The sequence below is a fragment of the Mus musculus genome, chromosome 13 (genome assembly GCF_000001635.26).
Source record: "Mus musculus strain C57BL/6J chromosome 13, GRCm38.p6 C57BL/6J".
In the NCBI taxonomy this organism is placed as follows: Eukaryota; Metazoa; Chordata; class Mammalia; order Rodentia; family Muridae; genus Mus; species Mus musculus.
The window spans coordinates 112,400,390-112,423,641 of NC_000079.6; the positions used below are offsets into that span (position 1 = coordinate 112,400,390).

At 43.7% G+C, this 23,252-nt stretch overlaps 1 long non-coding RNA gene across 1 annotated transcript; it reads left to right on the forward strand.

Annotated features, from left to right (window-relative positions):
- Positions 1-11,492: 11,492 nt before the first annotated feature.
- Positions 11,493-22,634, forward strand: Gm33905. Its single transcript, XR_382923.3, has 3 exons — positions 11,493-11,809; positions 17,591-17,711; positions 21,798-22,634. It is a non-coding gene; the product is annotated as a predicted gene, 33905 (long non-coding RNA).
- The last annotated feature ends 618 nt before the right edge of the window (positions 22,635-23,252 follow it).

A 23,252-nucleotide genomic window follows, 5' to 3' on the forward strand; every position in this document is an offset into this window, starting at 1 on the left:
TGCTTGTTCGTTTGAGGCAGTGTTTCTCTGTATAGCCCTGGCTTTCCTGGAACTCACTCTGTAGACCAGGCTGGCCTTGAACTCAGAAATCCTCCTGCCTCTGCCTCCTGAGTGCTGGGACTAAAGGTATGTGCCACCACTGCCCTGCCTGGCCTTACTCTGATGCATTCTCTCCGTTGGTAAGATTTCCCTCCTCCCACCCTCACATGATTCATAGAGAGCCTAGATAAGGTAATGGGCTAGTTCCATCAAAACTGGGGCATGCCTTTCAACACGTTCTACATAGACCCTATAGCAAACTCACTCTTCTATGAAGGAATGTTTGACACTACTCCTTTGTCCTTACCTTAAATCCACAAACTGCTGAGCTTTTGAACTTGGAGGAACTTAAATGTCTCAAGGAGTCATTTGTCTTCAGTTATAGCCAGGGTTTCACAAGAAATAGCTCTTTGGTGCAGATTATATTTAAGGAGCACTCGATTCAGTTGGCTTTATTCTAATTCAAACATTGGTAGAGAAAAAATAAATTCTATAATCTAATTCTGAGTCTTACTGATTTTAACAAATAAAGGTTTTTTTAAGAAGAAAATATAAGTAGGATCTAATTATATATATAAATATATATATATATATATATAAATATATATATATATATATATATATATATATATATATATATATATATCAGGAAATGAATTGTGTCTACTGGGCTCTCAGTTCATCCTTCTGTGTAGTCTTACAGTAAACCTTATTATTGTCACATTCATTCCTTGGTCTACATGTTGGTTTAAGGAAGCATTTGATAGTACAATTTCCTCTCTATGAAGATAGAATTGGAATGGTTTCATCTAGGAAACAGGCTCTCTGTAAACTGATCTATGTATGACAAGTATATGTTATAATTCCCAGGATGGAGACTGTCACAGTCAGGTATGTAAGATACTTGTTATTTACAGTCTTCCTCAGATAGGCTTAAAATATATTTTCTCCAGGGAACCATTGCGAATTCACAAATAATGGTTTCTCTGTGTCCCACAATGACCTCCTTTGACTCAAGACTGCATTCCTAAGAGCAGCCCAAAAGTCAGCTTATTCATCTATTATTCATCCGATTATTACAGATAGAAAACAAGCAGCGTAGCTCAACAAGTTAACAGTTCCCGAACAGCCCCATTGTCCCATTGTAAACAGGCACTGCTCTGCCATCAACATTTCCAGAAATTCAGTGAATGACTGGATGCCAGTGGCCAAAATATATCAAATCTAACCAGGAGGTTCATCATCCCACAGTCACTATTGCTCGAAGTCAGCGCTTAGTCCCCATGATGTTTATGCACCAGACCCTAGACCAGTGATTCTTAACTTGTTGGTCATAACACGGGGGTTACATATCAGATTACATACATAACATTACATATCAGATATCTGCCAAGGGTCCAGAGTGATAACTCCATGGCTGGCATTGAATGGAAGGGGAAATGTGGAAATGACTTTATTTAAATGTTTTAGTGAAAGAAAAAAGAAAACAGTTTAGACATTGCCCCCTCTCCTTGGAAAATAGCATGGCCCATAGCACATGCTCAGTGACTATGGTCCTAGCAGTGAAATGAGCATAATAACAAAGTCTCTGTTGTTTTTTGGACAGGTTATGCCATTGAAGAACTAAAATCACAATCACTTCGCCAGTAGCACTGTGCATGGTACTGGACATGATACTGTCTACCACCCTGGTTCTACCATTGAGGGGCTCATATCTATTACAAAAATGAGTTTTTCTTACCACGCTCTATTTTGTAAGACTTTCCCTGGGCATTCTGTTGTCTCAAGAAGTAGCTAAAAGTTGAGGGATGTTCTAAGAGAGAATTATATTTCTAACCTGGGATCTAAGATGTCGTTGTAAATTAAGCAGAAAGTGAGAAGAGAGAAGTTGGAGGAGCACACATAGGAAAGCTGGGAAATAAGACAGAGTGTACAATACTGCAAATCCTTCCGCAGTGTTGACAGAGATGGGTGAGGGTGAGGGACTGCTAAGCAAGGGACACATGGAAATTCTTTAAGACTATTTTGTGCGATTTGCTCTTTGTCATAAGGATTACTCTCCATCAATAGGTTTGTGTAAATGAGGAGCCAAATTATTGCCCGAGCTTTTGTTCCCACCGGAAAGAACATGCTCAGGACAACCGGAACCTTCTGCGGCAAAAGCTTTATTGCTTACTTCTTCAGGAGCAAGAGCGAAAATGGCAAAACCCCGTCCCTTTTAAGGAGAATTATCCTCCGCCTGGGACGTGTCGCTCCCTGATTGGCTGCAGCCCATTGGCCGAGTTGTCGTCACGGGGAAGGCAGAGCACATGGAGTAGAGAACTACCCTGGCACATGCGCAGATTATTTGTTTACTACTTAGAACACAGGATGTCAGCGCCATCTTGTAATGGCGAATGTGAGGGCGACTCCCCACACCAAATGAGAGATGAGAGTATTTAAAGCACTGGTTACCGTATGAAGAACAGAAAGGAAAGCAGCAAAAATGGGGTTAGGAAGACTAGGAGGTTGTCACATTCACTATGTAGGAAAAATAATAACCAGATAGGATAGAGACATGCAAGAGGTAATATAGTTGCTAGACATTAGGAACATGGCACAGAAGGCAGCAAGGATAGTGTTGAGATTCTGACTTCAACCACTGGAAACTCATGGTACCAATCCCTGAGAAAAGGGCGCCAGCTGGAGAAGAGACTAAGAGCTGGCAGCCATGAGCTAGCTCTGTGTAGGAGATGCCCGTTCTGGAATGCCGGTAGGAGTTCTGTGTTCGGTAGTCCAGATAAACTACTGAACTTTGGTTTCATTTTCATTTTACTGTTTTGTTTTGTTGTTGCTGCTACTGTGGTTGTCGTTGTCGTTGTTGTTGCTGCTGTCATGGTCATCATCATGGTTGTTTTAGATAAAGTTTCTCTATGTAGCCCAATGCCCCAGCCTTTTAAGCAGTGGGACTACAGATATATGCCACCATAGTGAGTCTAACTGCCGAACTGTCCATGAGTTCTACAACATACATACGAATAGAAGAAGACTCCACAGAGGGTTTTATAAAATTGTGGTGGAAAGACAGATGCCACAAAAGCCAAGTCATTTTTTATCACTGTCACCAGTATCATGCTGCCTAAAGTCCAAGTTAGACAAGGCTGGAGGAGAAGAACCTTGGTGTAGCAAAAGGGTTATTAATGCCGGGGAGACAGCTCAGTGGGAAAGAGTGCATGCTGCCTGGCACAGGACTGGAGTCCAGAGCCACAGAACTCATACAACAGCGGGAAATAGTCACTTGTGTACCTATAACCCAGCACAATGGGAATCTCTGAGGCTTTCTGACCAACAGCTCAGCCAAAAAGCAGTGAGCTCCATGTTGAGTGGGAAACCCTGTCTCAAGAAATAATGTGGAGTATTATAGATACAACACACACACGCGCGCGAATGAACAAATGACATTAAAGAATAAACATTAAGACAACACCAACACAATTTATCGAACATGCAAAAGTCGGGCTGGCGACTGTCTGGACCCTTCCCTGCTACAGACACTATAGGTATTCATGGAACTATAGGTATTCTGCATGCTACCAAAGGGAAAAGGTGAATATCGACCTACCTACAATAATCTACAATGAAGCCTGCAAGATGCACTAGTGCCATAATGACACAAAGCTTGTGGGCGTAACCACCTAACATCTGATTGGATTTAGGACCCATTTCTTGAGATGGAATCTATCCCTGCTACTGCTCAAGTGGCCAAGACTCTGAAACTAACCCAGGGACTGAGGAGAAAAAACAAATACTACTGTCCTGCTAAAGGAAGGTAGCCATAAAATGGTTCCTAATGACACTCTGCCGTACTCATAGATGAGTACCGCACGAAGCCTTCTGGGAGAAGCTTCCTCTTGCGGTAGATGGAAACAAATACTGAGCTCCTCGGCCAGGCGATGGGCAGAGAGTGAGAGATCTTGAAGCACTCTTTTCTGAATGTGTTCTAAGTAGCTCTATCAAACACCTTTGCTCAGGTCTCCAGGATCTTTGTGGAAGAGGAGGCAGAAAAGATGTAAGAGCCAGAGGAGATCAAGGAAACAAAGCCTTCTAAACACAGTAGGGTTGACAAACACACGAACTCACAGAGACTGTGGCAGCATACACTGGTCTGCACCAAATGGGGTCGCAGTGTTGTGAGGAGAAGTGGACGCAAGCCCCCATCCTCAACCCAGAAGCTGTCTTCAACTGATGACCATTTGCAAGTGAAAACTTAGTTTTCTGCAATAGAGATGCAAACCACTTACTAGGATACTACCCAATCTTTTTAAAATTATTTGTATTGTGTATATGAGTACACTGTAGCTGTTTTCAGACACACCAGAAGAAGGCATCGGATCCCATTACAGATGGTTATGAGCCACCATGTGCTTCCTGGGAACTGAATTCAGGACCTTTGGAAAAGCAGTAAGAGTTCTTAACAGCTGAGCCATCTCTCCAGCCAGGACACAAAGCAATCTTAAGAGCTGGCCCCATGCCCACCAGTAGATAGGCAACACAAAATGAACTCAATGGCATCTTTGGAGACCCATGTGTCATAATATTTTGTCAGGGCATTATTTTAACCTTACAGGCCCTTTGCAAATTTTATAACATCTGGTTTTAGTTTTTGCGAGATTCCCGTGAATGTGGATATGTGTGTCTCTGAGTATTTATATGTGTCTATATATGTGTATATATACGTGTATCTATACATTTTTATATATGTATTTATATGTGTGTATATATGAGTGTCTAGATGTGTTTCTTATGTTTTCTTCTTTGGATTTTTTTCTGTCCTTCCCAGTTTGCCTGGTTTTGTTTTTATCTTATTTTATTTTACTTTATTTCATTATTATTCTCTAGAATGCCTGTTTATTTTCTAATCAGAGACAGGAAGGATGTGAATTCTGATGAGAGGGGAGGTGGTGGGGGCCTCAGAGGAATTGTGAGAGGAAACTGTTATCAGAGCACACTGTAGTAAAATAAAATCTACTTGCAATAAAAGAAAAATAGGAAAAACACAATAAAAACAAACATTAAAAGGAAGTTTCTTAGTAATATTTAGCAGGATCAATGTCGGAGGAATGTTGGCATAGAAGGCAGAGTTCCAGGATGTCAGAGAGAGGAATTTCAGGGTAAGGAATTAGTGAGAGTGAGCGAAGATATTTGTCTCAATAAACTGGATGTAACCAAAACAGGCAAAATGAGCCAGAGTCAAGAGGATAGAGAAGCAAGGGAGGGCTCTGTGTGTGTGCACATGCGTGTGCACTTGCGCGCGTGCATGTGTGTGTGTGTGTGTGTGTGTGTGTGTGTGAGAGAGAGAGAGAGAGAGAGAGAGAGAGAGAGAGAGAGAGAGAGAGAGACACGCATGTGTGAGCATACAGGTGAATATGCATAACAAACACTACAGGTAAGTCTCAGATCTGTCATTCCTCAAGAACTACCCACGATTTATTTTATTTATTTATTTATTTATTTATTTATTTATTTATTTATTTATTTATTTTTGAGACAGGGTTCCTCACTGGCCAGGAACTCCCCGAGTAGGCTACATCGACCATCCAGAGAGTCTCAAGCATCCCTAGAGTGACGTTTCTGACACCTTGAAATTTTGATTTCTTTAAAACCACAGAAATATTATAAGAATGTGTTTTTGTTTGATCCCAGGTGCAGAGCTATGAGGCTGTCCTCAGCAGCTGACTGCGATTGTCTCAAGCTCTAGCAGAGGCACGGTGTGGCCAACTCCCAATTGTCTGACATTTGGAATTCTGGGAAATTTTCAGAGGATATATAAATGCTAGAGCTCTGATAGGCGGGGGTCGGTCGGTGATAATTGATCACTTGGGGGGGGGAGGTTGGTCCAGTTTTGATAGTAGCTGTGCTCAAAGAAGAAACTGTAATTAGACAAACAAAAGGAAAGAAATTAGATTCAGGGGTATCTATCTATCTATCTATCTACCCTCCCTCTATCCTTGTTTCTCTCTTATCTAGTGTTAGGGGGTGAAACTAGGGGCTATCAAGGATGGGAAAAAGAAGAAGCCACAAAGTATTGAAGACAAGCTCCGTGTCCCCATCCCTGCTTCCCCAGCACGGGATTACAGGCACATACTGAGACCACTGACACCCATGCTCTTACATAAGGCTGTGGAGATATCACTAAGGGCTTCTTGCTTACAGGCATTTCATCAAATGTGCTGTCTCTCTGGCTCAGAGCACAGTATTATAAGGATGGGAGGAAACCGTGGGTTGTTTAAAGCAGGAGCAAGTGAAGCAGGAGAGAGATGGAATCTCCAACCCAGCTGTCTATAAGGCTGCAAGAGAAACCCAATGCCTTGAAACTAGTTGACAGTGAGAAGAAATCACTTCAGCAGTGATGGGAAGGAGGGAGGAAATGATGATTGCTTCCACAGGTAAGATTGTGGCGAGAATGGGAGGAAGTTCCTGTCTAGTGGTTTTATTTTCTCATCAAGTAGATAAAAATTTCCCACCTAGAAAAACTGTTTTCTTTCCTTCAGTATATGTGCCAACTTTATGATTATGAATTTTCTCTGATTGTGGTTTCTCCTATGAGTAAACCCAGAACTTACCATTAAATAATTACTTGTTTTCCTTTAACAAGGGGATCTTAACTCCTAGTCCCCAGAATTGCTCAAACCAAGATTTGGTGGGCATCAGAGTACAGATGAATTCGACCCTAGGTGGAATGCTATAGGCCTTTATCCACTGGCTTTATATAGGGAAGAAACATCCAGCCTTACAAGAGACTCTAAAGATGGCAGGTACCCCTATGTGCACGAATGACCTAGAACCCTCCATCAGGAGCACCCTCAAATGTAAGTAATTATCACAAAACAAGACCTAGCCATTCTCAGCAGGCAGCCATTTTCCATCCCAGCCACCAACAACATGGCAGCCAACTTATTTGCCAGAGTGTCCAAGACTCCACTCAGATCTGGAGAAGGAAGCAGGGAAGCTTCTCCTCTCAGGTCTCTGTCTTCACTCTGGGGATCCCATGTTGATGCATCGCAAAGGCAGATCCTGATTGGTCAGCAGCAGCCCTCTCCACCTCCCAATAAACACACCCACACCCACACCCACACACCCTTCCTGGGCTATTTCAAAATAAGAAAGGCTCATATCCATCCTTTAGCAAACTTCTGAAGAAAATTATCTGGTAAACTTCCACGTTGACTATTTCAAAACTAAGTAACATTCTGACTTTGTCAGTGAAATGAAAATTGGAAAGGAAAGAGGTGGGAAGCACCCGCCACTGTGGCAGAAAGGATAAACAGGACACAGAGTGAAGAGGAGCCATCAGAATGTGGAAGGGTTGTGCTGACCCAATCAACTGAGATGTAAAGGCATACAGTTGTTCCCCCCCCCCCTGCTCTTCATTGTCTAGCAAGCATTTTACCGTATTCCAGAAGGATAAAAAATGATTCTCTCCGCTGCTAGAAATGCAGCTACCAGGGAGACTTTTCTTGTAGAGAGAAAATAGCAAGGACAAACGGCGAGCCAAAACCAACAGTTAGCTATTCGTTTCCAGCTGGAAAAACGTATCATTTTTTTCAGCCACACCCCATGCTGTTGTGATCCCAGCTCTTTTTACGCCTAGAGTTTTTACATTTTCTGGCCTGACCTTAGCCCAGCATCTCTGATCCAAGTGCGGCTGTTTAGAACCCCACCACCACCACCACCACCACCACCCCCACCACCAAATCCTTCCATTTTCCTTGTCCAGCCTACCATGCTGCTTACCACGTCTAGGGAATAAAAAGTGGATGGTGCTCTTCTTCCTGGCCAATTGGCTTGGGCATCTCAGTCAATACAATTCCCTACTGACTTGGGGCAGACTGTGGCCCAAAGCACTCATTTCTCACTAAAAGCAATGGAAAATTCTTTGACATGGCCCCAACCATCACCACTCACTCTGGCAGAAGCAACCATCATTGTGATTTGTCTGCCTGGAGACAGGCAGGGTCAGAGTGAGCAGGATGTCACTTGGAAAGCAGGTTGTTTTTCTGCAGTGAATTTAGGTTTATTGAGTTTGTAAAAGCTTCATTTTGGAAACAACAAAGGCTATTGTTCATAATTAAGCGTCACAACCCTACATCCCGAGGCTTCCCAACCCTAAACAAGCATGTGTTAAGGACACTGGAACTTTAGGACTGAGGCCATCGGCTATAAAGGACACTATGTAGGTCCTGTTACGTTGGGAGGCTCACTGTACAAGAAGAAAAAGAGGAACCAGCAAGAAGACTGTGGGAGACAGGGTAGGTAAGCTATAGTCTTTGAATTTGAATTTGCATTCAATGGGAAGGAAGGGAGGAAAATGAAGGGGAGGGTTCCTGAAAGTATAGGGCTGCCCACTGTGATTCTCTCGAAGTCAGCTCCAGCTTAGAGATGTAAGGACATTAAGCAGAAACACATTTGGCCTGATTTCTTCAGTAAACCTGTCTCATGGGAAAAGAAGGAAGAGAAGATAGGGGTGTAACAGCTAAACGCAGTGTGTGGTCCACATGTTGGATTTGGTTTGAATAAGCCAGTTACAAAAGACCTCCTGAGACGAATCGGTGGTATTTGGGAATTATTATTTATTTTAATGTGATCATGATTATTATAAGTTTGTGAGAAAATGTTTTTATTTTTAGAGATGCATATGTGCACATTTAGGGTTGAAATAGTATTGCTTCTGGAGTTTACTTTGAAATATCTGGGTAAAAAAGAATAAAATAAATATTGTAATTACTTAGCAATGATAGATCATTTAGATAATTGGGATATATGGGTGTTAATCATACTCTATGCTTTCTGTCTATCGAAAAATATATAATGGGACAAGTTTAAACAAATAAAAGAGGCAAAAAGTCAAGAAGAGTCTAAAAACATCTGCAGGTCGGTTATTCCCTCAAGGTCTCTTGAACAACTAAAGGTTGGGTGCAGAAGGAAGAGCCCACAGGCAACAGAATCCAGCTGGTTCTCCAGGATGCAGCAGTGTCCAAGCAGACAAGTATTCAGACCAACAGAGCAATGGGATAGGCCCCAGGGAAGCAGGAAGAAAGGGGGAGGGGGAGGGAAGGGAGGGGGAAGGAAGGGGAAGGGAAGGAAATGAAGGAGGAGGAAGAGGGGAGAAAGGGGGAGGAAGAAGGGGAGAGGGAGGGGAGGAAGGGAAAGGTGAGGAAGAGGGGGGGAGTAAGGGAGAGGTGGGGAAGGGGGAGGAGATGGAGATTGATGGTAGAGCAGGGAGGGCTTTGAGGGGGAAACAGACCCGAGCCAAGGCTTGACCAGTGGGAAGTCCTGTTAGGTAGAAAAGTCCCTCTCTTCCAGCCAGGGAGCACTCTCAGACCCTATGCAGGGGCTGAGGTGACAGGTGGGAAAGGAGCAGGAGCACCCTCAGAGACAGGCCAGAGCTTTGAAAAGCCCATTTGCAGGGACTTTAGTCAATATACCCTTAAGAACCCTGTATCAGGACACATGCCTTTAATCCCAGCACTCCAGAGGCAGAGGCAAGCAGATCTTTGTGAGTTCAAGGCCAGCCTGGTCAATAGAGCAAATTCTAAGACAACCAGGGTTATACAGAGAAACCCTGACTCAACCCTCGATGCCACCCCAAATGACCTTGAAGTGACATGAAATATGAGAATGGAAGAGGACACTTGATACAACCCATTTCTCAGTGTGGTGGTTTGAATAAGAATGGTCCCATAGGCTCATGTATTTGAAAGCTTAGTCACAGAAGTGTAAATGTTTGGAAGGGTTACAAGGATTAGGGGGTGTAGCCTTATTTGACTATAGGTGTTTTCCTTGTTTGAGGTTTCAAAAGCTCCCCCAACCCCTCCCTCTCCCTCCCCCAACCCCCTCCCTCTCCCTCCCCCAACCCCCTCCCTCTCCCCTCCCCCTTCCCCTCTCCCTTTCCCCCTCCCTCTTTCCCCTTTCTCCTTCCCTCTCCCTCTTCCCCTCCCTCTCTCCCCCTCTCCCTCCCACTATCCCTCTCCCTCTGCCCCCTTCTCCCTCTCCCCCTCCCTCTGCCTTCCCCTCTCCCTCTCCCTCTCCCTCACTCTCTCCCCTCCTGCCTCCCCCTTTCTCTTTCCCTCTGCCTCACTTTCTCCCTCCCCCTTCTTCTCTCCTTCACCCCCCCCTCCTAATCCCTCTTTGTCCACCCCCCACCCCTGTCTTCAGTTCAGGATGTAGCTCTCAGCTACTCCCACATTATTCACACTTCCAAGCTGTCACAGGTGATGATGGACTAACCCTCTGGAACTGTAAGTGAAAGAACCTAGTGGGTAAACCCCCACTCAACTCCCAATTCGGCATGCACCCAAGAATCATGAACAAACAACAGACCATCTTGATGTAAAAACATGAGTTAGTTTAATGGCGGAGCTCTGGGTCGAACCGTATCTTGCACAGGAGACAGTGGATTCGACCACGAGGCTTGGAAGCTAGGGGGTTTTATAGAAAAGGGTCTGGGGCTGGGGGAGGAAGTGGTGCGCTTTCACATGATTGGTCCATTTAAACATCAGCAGACTGTACATGCAGATAACATTTAACTTAGGTCAGAAGGGCAGGAGATAGGGAGGCGCCGGGCCAGTCTGGCATGTCATTCTCTTTATCTTTATAGCCAAGCAGCAACGGGCCTGCCCAGGCATGTTCTGGCCTGTTCTGCTGTGTTCTCAGCCCCAGGTTTCAAAGCTCACAAACAACTCTTTGGGCTATTTGACATAAATTACATGAATCACAGGTCTCGAGTTTTATTTTCTTTCATTAGCACACCCCCAATCAGCTGCTTTCTTTTGTCAGAGTTGTCTTGCTCATGATGTCACAGCCATAGAACAGTGATTAGGACACTAAGACGCTCAGAAAAGCTAAAACAGTTACAGCAAAGCAGAGAACATTTTACACAAGCAGAGAGAGCACCTGTTGGGTCAAAGGTGGGGTCATTAATCCCCAGCACATGTCATTTCCTGTCTTGGTGTCCGACTCTGAACACTGACCTTCTAGGCATGTTCTCTGCTCTGTTTACACAACGGGGCCCCAAAGTCAGTCTCCATCCTTGCTTGGGCTTCCAGCTTCCAATACTTTAAATAACACATAATTCTCCCAAACTTGACTAACCACTTCCCTGTGAAGTTGCCTTCAAGAGTCAAGGCAGGGCAGTAGTAAGGAGCACTGTGTATTTGCACAGGTCTAGTGTGGAGAGCCTTTGTGGGGTGCCACTTGGCAGGAATCTGACATTAGAGCATGACAAAGAAGAAAGCTCAGGCAGGGACCTGACGTTGGCCAAGGACAAGGACAAGGAAGTAAAAATCTGGTTTTAGGGTAAAACAAAGACATAGGCTCTGATATCTTGATCATCCTTAGAAACAGCTATCACCGGAGTGATCATGGGGCTTTGTGTTTACTGTCTTGCTTGTTTCTTGACTATCGTCCTGCTTGATTCCTCATTGAGCTGCTAGCCCTAATACCTGCATGTAACTAAAATGGTATAAAAGCAGATTGGGAAAAATTAAAGCTGCCTTCAGTCTCAGAACTGACTGGGGTCATGCTACAATGTTTGTCTAACTGTCTTTTCTCTTTTTAATCCTCGCTCCCTCGCTGGAGGACCTGTTGACTAAGCAGACTTGGTCAGTCTAGGCCGCTGTGTTCACACCAGCCACAGCTCTGGGACCTGCAACTTCTGAAAGGAGTTAGAGCCATATGGATGGAGAGCTGCTGACATGCGCTGTGGTGGCATGTGACCTAAGGGGATCTAAAGGTTCTGCTTAAGGGCCCATCTCTCAGCCTTGGGTACAGTGTAGTCACATCTCAGTTTAGGATTAGGAGAACTGGTGTGTGCTCTGTTATAAGATCTCTTTAATTTCTCTACAAGTGGAAGACATGGTCACTTTTTTTTTCTACTATCTGAACCTACTTCTACATCTTCAGCTAAGGATCAGATACAGTAGCTGTTGACATCAGAACCTCCCAAACCTATGACATCACATAGGCAACAGCACAACCCACAGACCTCTTACCAAGACAACGGGCACCATATTCCCAGAATCCACTTGGCTCACTTCCCACCTTTACCTGAGTTACATCATTGTCCATATAAATAAGGGGAATGCCCCTCCCTCTCTCTCTTTCCCCCTTCTCTTTCTGCTGCCACCTTCCTCCCCTCTCCCCCCCCCCCCGCCCCCCACTAAATCTCTCACACGTGGAACTGTTTGGGCCCAGTGTGCTGTGTTCAGACTCGAGCCACTATTTTAACACATCAGCAGCATGTGTAAGACTCTGGGGAGCCTTAGCTTACTGCCGACCTCCTGAGTGAACCACATGGAGCCAGATCAATGTAAAAACAAAAGGAATTTATTGTTCCAGTGCACCGGGGTTGTCCCAGGCCCAAAGGAGAGAAGGTAACCCACAGTGCCGCGAGTTTTTTTTTATGGTTTCCAGGGGCAGAACAGAGCATCAGCAAATAGGCACAATACAATTGGCGGAACAGGGTATACCCTTTTAACTGATTGGTCTTTAGGGAATGAGGTGACAAGGACTTCCCTTGTCTGAAGGTGGGCACGGTCTGTCCAGTGGAATGTGTCCCCACCCACAGGTCGGTTCCTACCCTGTGATCTGAGGAATATTAATTAGCCTCTCCCTTTGGGGGATGGGGAGTGTTTCATGACCTTCCCAAAGTTCCAAGCTGACCTTTTCAGACACAGAGGCACACAAAGAGAGGAACCCCAGAAGATGGGAACACTCTCATAGAGGGCAGGTCCCCAGCACAGTTGACAGGTTGGACACCAAGTTCCCATTTCTCTTCTTCTTTTGTCTCAGGACATAGACATTGGATTCTTTCAAAAATTAACATGCTGATAATTCCAAACAGCCGTTTAGAGCTCAGTTTTCTAATGCTGTCTGTGAGACCAGGCCTTTGAGTCAGCTGACCCCCTATGCCTCCTGAACAGAACAGAGCAGTAGGTTTCCTTTAGTCCATTTTCTTGTTCTGTTTCATTAAGGTCTCATTCTGGTGTTATGGCTGAGCATGAAAAACAGATGCTGTGTTTTCCAGGAACTAGAGCAAAAGTGAAGAGAAGAACCTAGAAGGCTAGACAGACAGAGGACAACACGGGACAGTTCACAAGCAGATACACCTTGGTTTGGCCAGCTACCAGAGAGCAGGCGGTAAATGGTGGCTCACTCCTCTAATGCCAGTACTAGGAAAACTGAGCAGGAGGATTGTTGTGAATTTGGAGGCTGGACTGGGACACAGCCTGAGTTCCAGGTTAGGCTGTGCTACAGAGTAAGGTCCTGTTTCAAAACAAGCACGCATATGCCTATGCCACTCCTGCAGAAGTGAAAGCATTGCAAGTCCATGGACTAACGAAGGCCTGTGGCTTGTGCCGCCCAACCTCGGAGGCCACAGCCTCACGTCAGGCCAGCAGGACTAAATCTTGCCTGCCACTTCACAGCTGCGTGACTGTGAAGGTCTCACAGTCTCACTTCCTTTAGAATAATGGATAATAACGGCCCAGGTTTCCAAAGGCCATTATTAGGATTAAATAAGATAATGTCCAAAAGTCATGAGCGCCAGGCAAAGAATAAGCACTTAATGAGACTTATAAATAATACTAACTAGCAGCGCTAGAATGGAGCAGCAGAATTTAGATGAGGCAAAGGAAGAAAATAAGTGTGAGTGGGCCCAAGTGGTCTGTAACGCAAAGGTTCTGCGCCCACTCAGTTATGACGTCATTGGAGTTAGCATAAGCTAGATGAGATCTCACAAAGCTCAGCATAGTATGTTACCAGGCACACAAATATGTATGTATACCTCACTCTCTACCTTCGTTTTGCTCTCAGTGTTTTATTGCTCGGAGATTATAATCACAAATGGTAAATCTCAAAAGACATATTCAATCTGAAACGCAGACAGCAGTAAACATGAGTGGAAAGAACTGTTAAGTTACTGTGTGTGGTACAGGCTCACATTCTTTCTCGCCTTGCTGCTAAACAAGGTATAGGTTAACTTCAGAGACAGACTGAAATGGACCAATGCCCTGTTTTGAAAAATAAGATCTTCAGCCGGGCGGTGGTGGCGCACGCCTTTAATCCCAGCACTTGGGAGGCAGAGGCAGGCGGGTTTCTGAGTTCGAGGCCAGCCTGGTCTACAAAGTGAGTTCCAGGACAGCCAGGGCTATACAGAGAAACCCTGTCTCGAAAAACCAAAAAAAAAAAGAGAGAGAGAGAGAAAGAGAGAAAGAAAAGAAAAAAAAAAGAAAAATAAGATCTTCAAATCAAATGTCAAAACCATGCTTAACTTTTTTAAAGAACCGAAGTGGAGGCTGGCAAGATAGCTCAGTGGACCAAAGGGCTCTGCCTTCAAACTGATGGCCCAGGTGCAATTCCTGGGGTCCACATTGTCCTCCAGGCGAGTTTCTCTCCAACCTCCACATGCGCACCATGATGCCTGCCTTCCTCACACAAAACAAATAAACATACAGTACATTTCTTCATTTTTGTTTTTATTTTTCTTAAGCACTTAATTTCCAGCAATATCAATTTGGATGAGAATGGTTGGTTGGCTACACTATATATATATTTTTTAATCTCCTCTTAGGTATTTAGAGCAATCCCAGGGGGATTACTTATTTCTACAGCTATATAACTGTAAAGGAATGTGCCTAAGACTAACATGCTTATATCTACTCTTAAAACTAATGTATAACTTATGCTTTTAATCAAACTCAGACCTCTTTGAGACTATTGTGCCTTAAGAGGATCCCAATTATTGATCTGTTCACACTCAGAAACTGTCAATAAAGGAGCTTCATTTCCGGGTCTTCAGAAGCACAAATTCAGGGACTGGAGAGCTAGTCCAACGGTCAAGAATACAGTACACATTGCTCTTACAAAGGAACAGAGTTCAGTTCCCCATACCCACAATGGGCCACTCACAACTGGGGGATCCGACTCCCTCTTCTGGACTCTTCAGGCACTTGCACTCATGTGCACTTACCCTTATGCAAATACACATAATTTAGAATTTTTCAAAAGTATTATAGCTCAGAACTCTGACCTGTGTCCCAAGGAAAGCAGGTAAGATGGGGGCTTTCAGGGACAGGTGGAGCTGACTTCTTACAAAAGGAATAGTTTTCTCCGTAAGAAACTTCTGTTATTATTTGATTAACAACAGGGACCAGTGGAAGATAAATAGAATATATAAACAGAAGAGAAATGGGCATACAAAAACACAAGTCCAATAACTTCCAGAATACATCACTATATACTATGGTGGTGACCACAGTCCACATTCCAGGCAGCAGCTGTAGAAATGTGTGAGTTCTTGTCCCTTCAGTAGCTTCCCGATTCTGTTTTGAAAAGTTGTTGTTGTTGCTGTTGTTTTTTAACTCTCTCCTTCCTTTCCTTACATACCATTCACTGTTCCTTCCCCCCACATTTTCCTGCATTCTTCCTGGCGGTTCTGAACTCACCCACAAGCAGGGGTGACAATAATAGAACACTTCCCAGTTTTCTCCAGAGGTCTTGGATCAGAGGTTAAGTAATCCATCCTAAGGCACCCAGATTGGCTTCCCAGCCTTGGCTCAGGGCCTAGCTCCCCATGGTCACACAGGGTGGTCCAGGATCCTCCGTACACACCAACTCCCAGGGCCCGGGCCCTTAGAAGGAGTCACCTCCACAGAGTGAGGAGCTGGGTGACCAGGGAGCACCACAGCTTGGCTCTCATGGAGAGCCTTCCTATGCTAACCTGATTTTTAGGAAGATGATCACACAACCGCGCAGTAGTTGCGCACACCTTTAATCCCAGCACTTGGGAGGCAGAGGCAGGTGGATTTCTGAGGCCAGGCTGGTCAACAGAGTGAGTTCCAGGACAGAGGACAGCCAGGGCTATACAGAGAAACCCTGTCTCGAAAAACGAAAAGAGAGAGAGAGAGAGAGAGAGAGAGAGAGAGAGAGAGAGAGAGAGAGAGAGAGATGATCATGCTACATTCATTGTTTAAAGAAGAACAAAACAAAAAACAAAACCAACAATGATAAAACCCTGGCAGGTCAGGGTGAGGGTTCCTTTCTACAGATAAAGGTAGCTGGGCTCTTTCTTTTCACTCCAGGAAGCCTATTGTTTGACAAATTCGCTAACTCTGCTTGAATTCCAAAGTGAAATTACAAGAAACAAAGAGGAAACTCTAAGCAAGGTCCACAGGACTGAGGTTTCACTTTTAAAAGGGCTTCTCCCATCCCAATACCCCACCCATCCCCCACCCCACCCCCGCACCAGTTTTATTCTTTAGGAATGTTTACCCACTGGGTTTCTTCTCCTTTTAAAAATTTAAAACTCCTTACAGCTTGTCAACACAAGAGTGAGTATTGCCCTTCACGGAGTTATAAAACTTAGTTCTATTTGAATAGGCAGAGAAGATTTACAGAAAATGCATTCTGGACTGCAGACCTCCACACAGAGCAGAGAAATTCTCACATTCCTCTTGTTTGGCCCCCGAAGTACTTTTCTGGAAATACGTTTGCATGACAGCCAAGGACGTCCATATTTGGAGCCCTGTGGGCTAAGAAAGGGCACAGTTTCGCCTCACGGTTAAGAAGGAAGCCCAGGGCTATGATTTCTTCCAGATGGTTGTGAGGTCATTTCCAAAGAAGTAAAGAAGTAAAGGCCTTGACTAATTTGGGGGTCTTGTCAATATTGATTCAATACTTACATTATCAGAGGAAAAGATAACTTGGTCTTTTAGGAAAAGATGAAAACTTGAGAAGCTGTGCTGACTGTGCAGTGAATTGAAGAGGCTTCCTCTTCAAAGCTGCTACTCAGTGACCCCCGTGTGTGCTGGAGGTTAACTGCTGGTGGGAAAGGGGAGGCGGGTCATATTCAGGAATGGCTTGTATGTAAGCAATTCTGGTAAAGGGTTGTCACGACTGAGGGTCATATCTAGGGCCTGGAACATATTAGGCAAGCCTGCCATTTCTTCCCCGAATCCACTCCCCCCAGCCCCCCACCCCTGCTGGGGAATTTATTGAATTCTTTTCTCTCTATATTTATTTTCATACTAAATCTTGTAGGCATAGATTCTTGCCCTTAGAGACTGCTCAAAATTGTATGGGCTATAGCACTCACACACGATCTGGCTATCATGGTCTAAGAATGAATAATATTGAATTCTATTTTACAGCGTAGTCAGTCTCTCAGTCATTATTTTCATGATGTGGGGTTTTCCTTTATTATTTTTAAAACAAATGTTATATAACGTCTTCATGTAGCCAACATTTTCTAAAAGAAAACTTAGAAAGATATGAATCTGTATATTCACAGATATGTGAACCTCTCTCTCTCTCTCTCTCTCTCTCTCTCTCTCTCTCTCTCTCTCTCTCTCTGTGTGTGTGTGTGTGTGTGTGTGTGTGTGTGTGTGTGTGTGTGTGTGTGTGTGTTAAGGTAAAGGAAAGGACTGGGAACAGTAATATTAGGGCTTTGGTATCAAGACTTTCCCTACAGAATGAAAGATTACGTCTTAAACCAGTAACATGTTTGTTACTTCAGAACTGTCACTATACACTGAGACTTCAAAGAAACCATGACTGCCACCACCCACCAACCTCAGAGTAGTTTTCTGAACTGAAGAAGCAGTCGGAAAGAGCTTGTCACTGAAGCTCCTCAGAAGGTACAGTAGAGCACAGTGTTCAACTTTTTTTTTTTTTTTTCTGTTTCTTTTTGAAAGATTCTCCAACAATTTCCTCTGGTCTTAGTTCCAGGAATGGTCCTGCTTCTTCTGAACCATTGCTCTTTTTTATCTTATCAACTGTGTGCATAAGCAGCCACAGTACAAAATTGGAAGTCATGCCCTAGTAATTATGGGAAAGACACACCACTCCAGGCTCCAGTTTGGGCTGCCTTTCTTATGTCTAATTACTATTTGTGATGTGTTGTTACATTTTATATATCTTTTCTTGAAAGGAAACTAGTAACATGAATTAATAAAGCATTCTTTCTCTTGATTTATTGAGACAAGGTCACTCTACATAGTCCTGGCCAACCTTGAACTATGCCACCCAAACTACGGTCAAACTCAGACTCATCCTTTGCTTCTCCCTCCTGCGTGCTGGGATCCCAGAAATGTGCCTCCATCCTGGTTGAATTAAGATAGCTTTCCAGGGTTCTGGCTACAGATTTAGTATAGACATATAGATTTAGCATAGACATACGGCTGTGCAGGAAAGGAAAACTACTTACCATACAAAAAAATATTTTGAATGAAGGTGTGTGTTGCAAAGCACACTTCTGAGGTACTTCCTGACCCCTTTCTTTGCTCTCTCACACTGTGGCTGCTTCACACTCAGTATGCCTCCGCCATCATTCTAGCATGTCCCCAACCGCAGAGGGTACTAGCCCATCTTTGCTGTGCTCAGAATTTACACCACCCATCCTTTCTCACCCTCATTCCTAATAAGGCATCTATGCTCTAAAAGTCCTAGCCTCCATCCAAGCTGCGCACAGGGGCAGATAGATACAGAACCAACCTTCCTAGACCATCCTGAATACCTGAGCTATCCTAAAGGGCACACTAGACCTCATGAGGATACAGGGAGGGCTGATGCTCCAGGAGACCACAGCAGAAAAGCAGCTTCCTAACAGGTGAGGGGTTTCACGTCTGTCAGGCCAGTCTTCCTGGGGCAGATCTGACTGTAGAGCCTTGTCTCAAGCTTCTCACTGTTTGAAATGTCATTTCCCATCAGCGAGAGAACATAGTTCTCTCAGCAATGTCCCAGTGATCATGGGAATGCCCAGCTCCGAGACTTCCCTCCTGTACCACTGTCTGCTAGCTTCACACTGCTAGAAACCCTCGCTTGACATCACCAACTCCTTTTCTCTCTTTCCATCAAGCATGCCTTTTTCCTATTCCTAAAATGAGAGGGCAGGCTGGCTGTGGGGGAGTCTGAGACTCTACACGCACCAGTTTGATCTTAGTCTTTTATTTCCACCCACAAATTGAGATGACTACTACTGAGTTATATCACCTAAGAAAAGTCAGCCAGCAATCAAAATCTGTGCTATGGGTTGTAGACACAGTTCAGTCTGGAAGGTTCCTGCCACACAAACATGGAGGGCTTGAGTTTGGATCCTGAGAACCAATGCAAAAAAGGGGATGAGCTCGGCAAATAAAGGAACCTGTGACCAAGCTCAACAACCTGGGTTCAGTCCCTGTTGAGAGGAGAAAATCAACTCCTGAAAGTTGTCCTCTGACCTCTCAGACATACTCAGAAGCATAAGCACACATTCATAGGTACTTGTACACACATAGACACAGACACACAGACACACAGACACACAGTCACACAGGCACACAGGCACACACACACACACACACACACAGACATATATACACATACACACAATACAGACACATAGACAGACGCAAAGACCCACACAGACATAGACACACACTAATACACACATAGACATACACACAGATACACAACACACACAGACACACACAGAGAAATACACAACACACACATACACATAGACACACAACATACAAACAGAAACACATGCACACACACACACACACACACACACCCGCACGCATGCAAAGCTTCTGTGATAACTTTAGAGAAAATGGAATTCCTGGAGTGGAAGTGGCAGATGTCTAACTGTGACCATGCTTGCGCACTATGGCAGACACTATTCGTCGGCTCTGTTCATTCCTTTACCAATAAAAACCATTTTGTGCATCCACTGGGTAACTGGGTTTCAGAATCATTGAGTCCTAGAAATAAGCTGCTTGACCTAGGCTGATTAGAGTATCTATTCTCTTACCAAAGCAAAAAGAGGCATGTGGAGTAACCCGAAGACAGACTTACATGGCAACATAAAGAAAGCATCGTCCTCAAGTGACATTGGTGGAACACGGGGCCAAGATAGCTCTTCTAACCATAAGACACAATGATTGTCTGTTGTCACACTGAGGACATAAAGGACATGGATCTTCAATCATATCTGCAAGTCACTGAATTAAAATTCCAGGAGCCCCTCCCTTCTAAAACCATTAATGAGAGATAACACAGATTTTTAAATTTAAACTGTATGGGGTTGTGGTTTTGTTGCTTACATTAAAAGCATATCCCTTGCTAAAATGACCAGAGACAGGAGAAACAAGGCACATCGAAGAGAGCTGAGGATGTGTATCTTGGAATAATTAAGTTCTCAAGGAGCCCGAGGAACATCACAAGTACCCTTTTCAAATGAGTCATTTGGCCAAAGTTATGTCTTCTAACCAGTTATATCCCCTAAGTTATTTTATTCCCATGAACTTTTATTTTTGGCAGCTGTTTCAACAACCAGCTTTTCCTGTGACGATCTGGGTAAGTATCTTGATTTGTAGGCTATCTGTTGACACAAGAGTAGCCATAGATAATACATAAATAATTGAATGTGGTTGTGCTCCAGTTGAACTTATTTATGGATACAGAAATTTATGACATCTTCATGGGTCAGAAAATATTACTTCTCTTGTTTAATCAGTTACAAATGGCTAGATTACAAAGTGGGTTCCGGGATAGCCAAAGCATGCTATGTTACATGCAGGCAAGACACCCATACACATAAAATAAAAATAAATCTTTTATGTATATGTTATATACCATATATGTCATATGTATGTATGTATATATGTCACATATGTATAGGTGTATATATACGTATATGCATATATGTGTATATGAATGAGAGAAAGAACATTGCAAAGCTCTTCCAAAGCAACTGCACTATTCTGCATTTCCACCCACAGTGCGTGTGATTTTCAATTTCCCTCCATCCTTGCCAACTTATTTACTGACTTCTTAGGAAAATCTATCCCAGTAGGTATGAAATGATATCTCCCTATGGCTTTGATCTGCAGGTCCCTTAGTTTTTTGTGTCGAGCATTTGCTCATGAGCTTATTGGCCACTTGTGGTTCTTTAAAGACATGTCTGCCAATTGCTTCACCCATATTTTAATTGAGTTTTGTTGTTGATCTGTAGTACATTTTAAAAAGCATCTTGAATATTGATCTCTTGCAAGAAATATCTTCCAAAATTTGTCTCCTCTTCTATAAACTGTCTGTTCACTCTTGGGGGTCCCTTTTGGAGAGACAAACAATTTTTATTTTATCTTGATGAAGTTAATTTTACCTATTTTTTTATCCTTCTCATAAAAGGTTTCCCTTGTTCTTGTTTTTGGTTTGTAATGTTGGGGGTTGAACCGAAAGCCTGTGCATGCTAGACACATACTATATACCTCTGAGCAGCCTGTCCAGTTCTCAAATTTAAAACTTTAATCAAATGAAATATACAGATAATTTGTAGTTTATGGCTTTATCCCACGAGGCAGTCTGCAAACCCCTTCTACAAAATAAAAAGTAGGGTGGTCAAAATTACTGTCTTGCATTACAATTTTTTATCTAAGCCAGATATAGTAGCATATCCCTGAATTCCCGCACTCAGGGACTGAGGCAAGAGGGCAGGAAGATTAAGCTCAGGTTTGACTATATTTGAGTCTATCTCAAATGCACATGCACAGAGAGGGGTGGGGTAAAGAGGGAGAGAGACTCATATACACATGGATTCATTTTATTTGTCCCAAATGTCCAACTAGGAAACAAAAAGTCGCTACAATGCCATATTTGATTTTTAGAAACTAATTCCCCACATTATCAATGCTCTTGAGAACTGCACTCTTAACATGGCTCTATGCTCTATGCTCTTCTAGTGCTTTGTGGCCGAGGATTTCCAGATTTGACAGGTGGCCAGTGCCATCTCACCAGCCTCCCCTCCTGGGAATCCTTACTCCACTCCCTTACTGGCTGCACTTGGACTCCCAGCGTCCTCAGAGGCAGTCATGCAAGTGCTGTTAGAAAGTCCAGGCCTCCCAGCGTCCTCAGAGGCAGTTGTGCAAGTGCTGTTACAGAGACTGTTACAGAGACTGTCTGCATCTTGGCCTCCCAGCGTCCTCAGAGGCAGTCGTGCAAGTGCTGTTAGAAAGTCCAGGCATTGCATGACAAGAACAGTTTTCCATCTCTTCAAAAAATTGAACACAGCCTCCTGTTTAAAGAAGGTGCTACCGTTGAGTGTCATCCCAGTCCTGGGTGCACTGCCCACAAAGATCCCCAAATTCAGCTGGGAATGTCGGTCTGTATCTAGGCCTTTAGGAAGTAATTATGATTAATTACGGTTGTGAGGATGGGGTCTCCCGGGTGGCCAAAAGAAAAGGAGAGAGCAGAGCTAGCCTGATCTGATCCGCACCAGATGCAGGTATCACGGTGCCCTTACAGTTCCTAGTCTCTAGAATCATATGGTAAAAACAACAAGGAAAACAAGCAAACAAACTAACAAACAAACAAACCCTCTATTTTTTATAAGCCGTATCCTGGAGCTAGCAAGAGCCACCAACATGTAAAAGTGTTTGTCACCCTGCCTGATAGCCTATGTTCAATGCTGAGAACATACATGGTAGAATGAGAACTCCGGTGGCCTTAACATGCAAGCCATAGTATTCATGTACTCAAACATTCCTGTGTGTGAGCACATGCGCTTGTGTGTGCATGCATGTATGCACACACATATACACAAATAAATACATATAATTTAAAACATTTATTTATTTATTTAATGTATTCTGTGCACCATGTCCATGCCTGGTGCCCTCAGTGGCAGAAGAGGGTGTTGGATGCCCTGGAGCTAGAGTTACAAATGGCTATGGGCCACCACGTAGGTGCTGGGAATCTACCCCAAGCCATCTTTCCAGCCCCGAACATATTTTCTTAAATTAAAAATGATCACAGTCCATGGTATTCAGTCACAACAAAACAGATCAAGATAATTTTTTTGGAATAATAATGTTTTAGTTCTGGTTTTGCATATTTTTATTGTTTATAATTTATACTTATAGGTCAAGAATTGTACAATAAATATGCTTTAAAAAGATATACCCTGCCTTTCTTATTTCAATCAAAAATATTACCACATATCCATGGAAACCTTCTCAGGGGTTTACATGGTTAACGAAAGCTATCTTCGGGGATACGGTCCTAACCCAAGCCCCACTGTAAAGTCTCCTAGATGGTTGTACCCGCTGGTTTTGTGTGTCAACTTGACACAGGCTGGAGTTATCACAGAGAAAGGAACTTCAGGTGAGGAGATGCCTCCATGAGATCCAGCTGTAAGG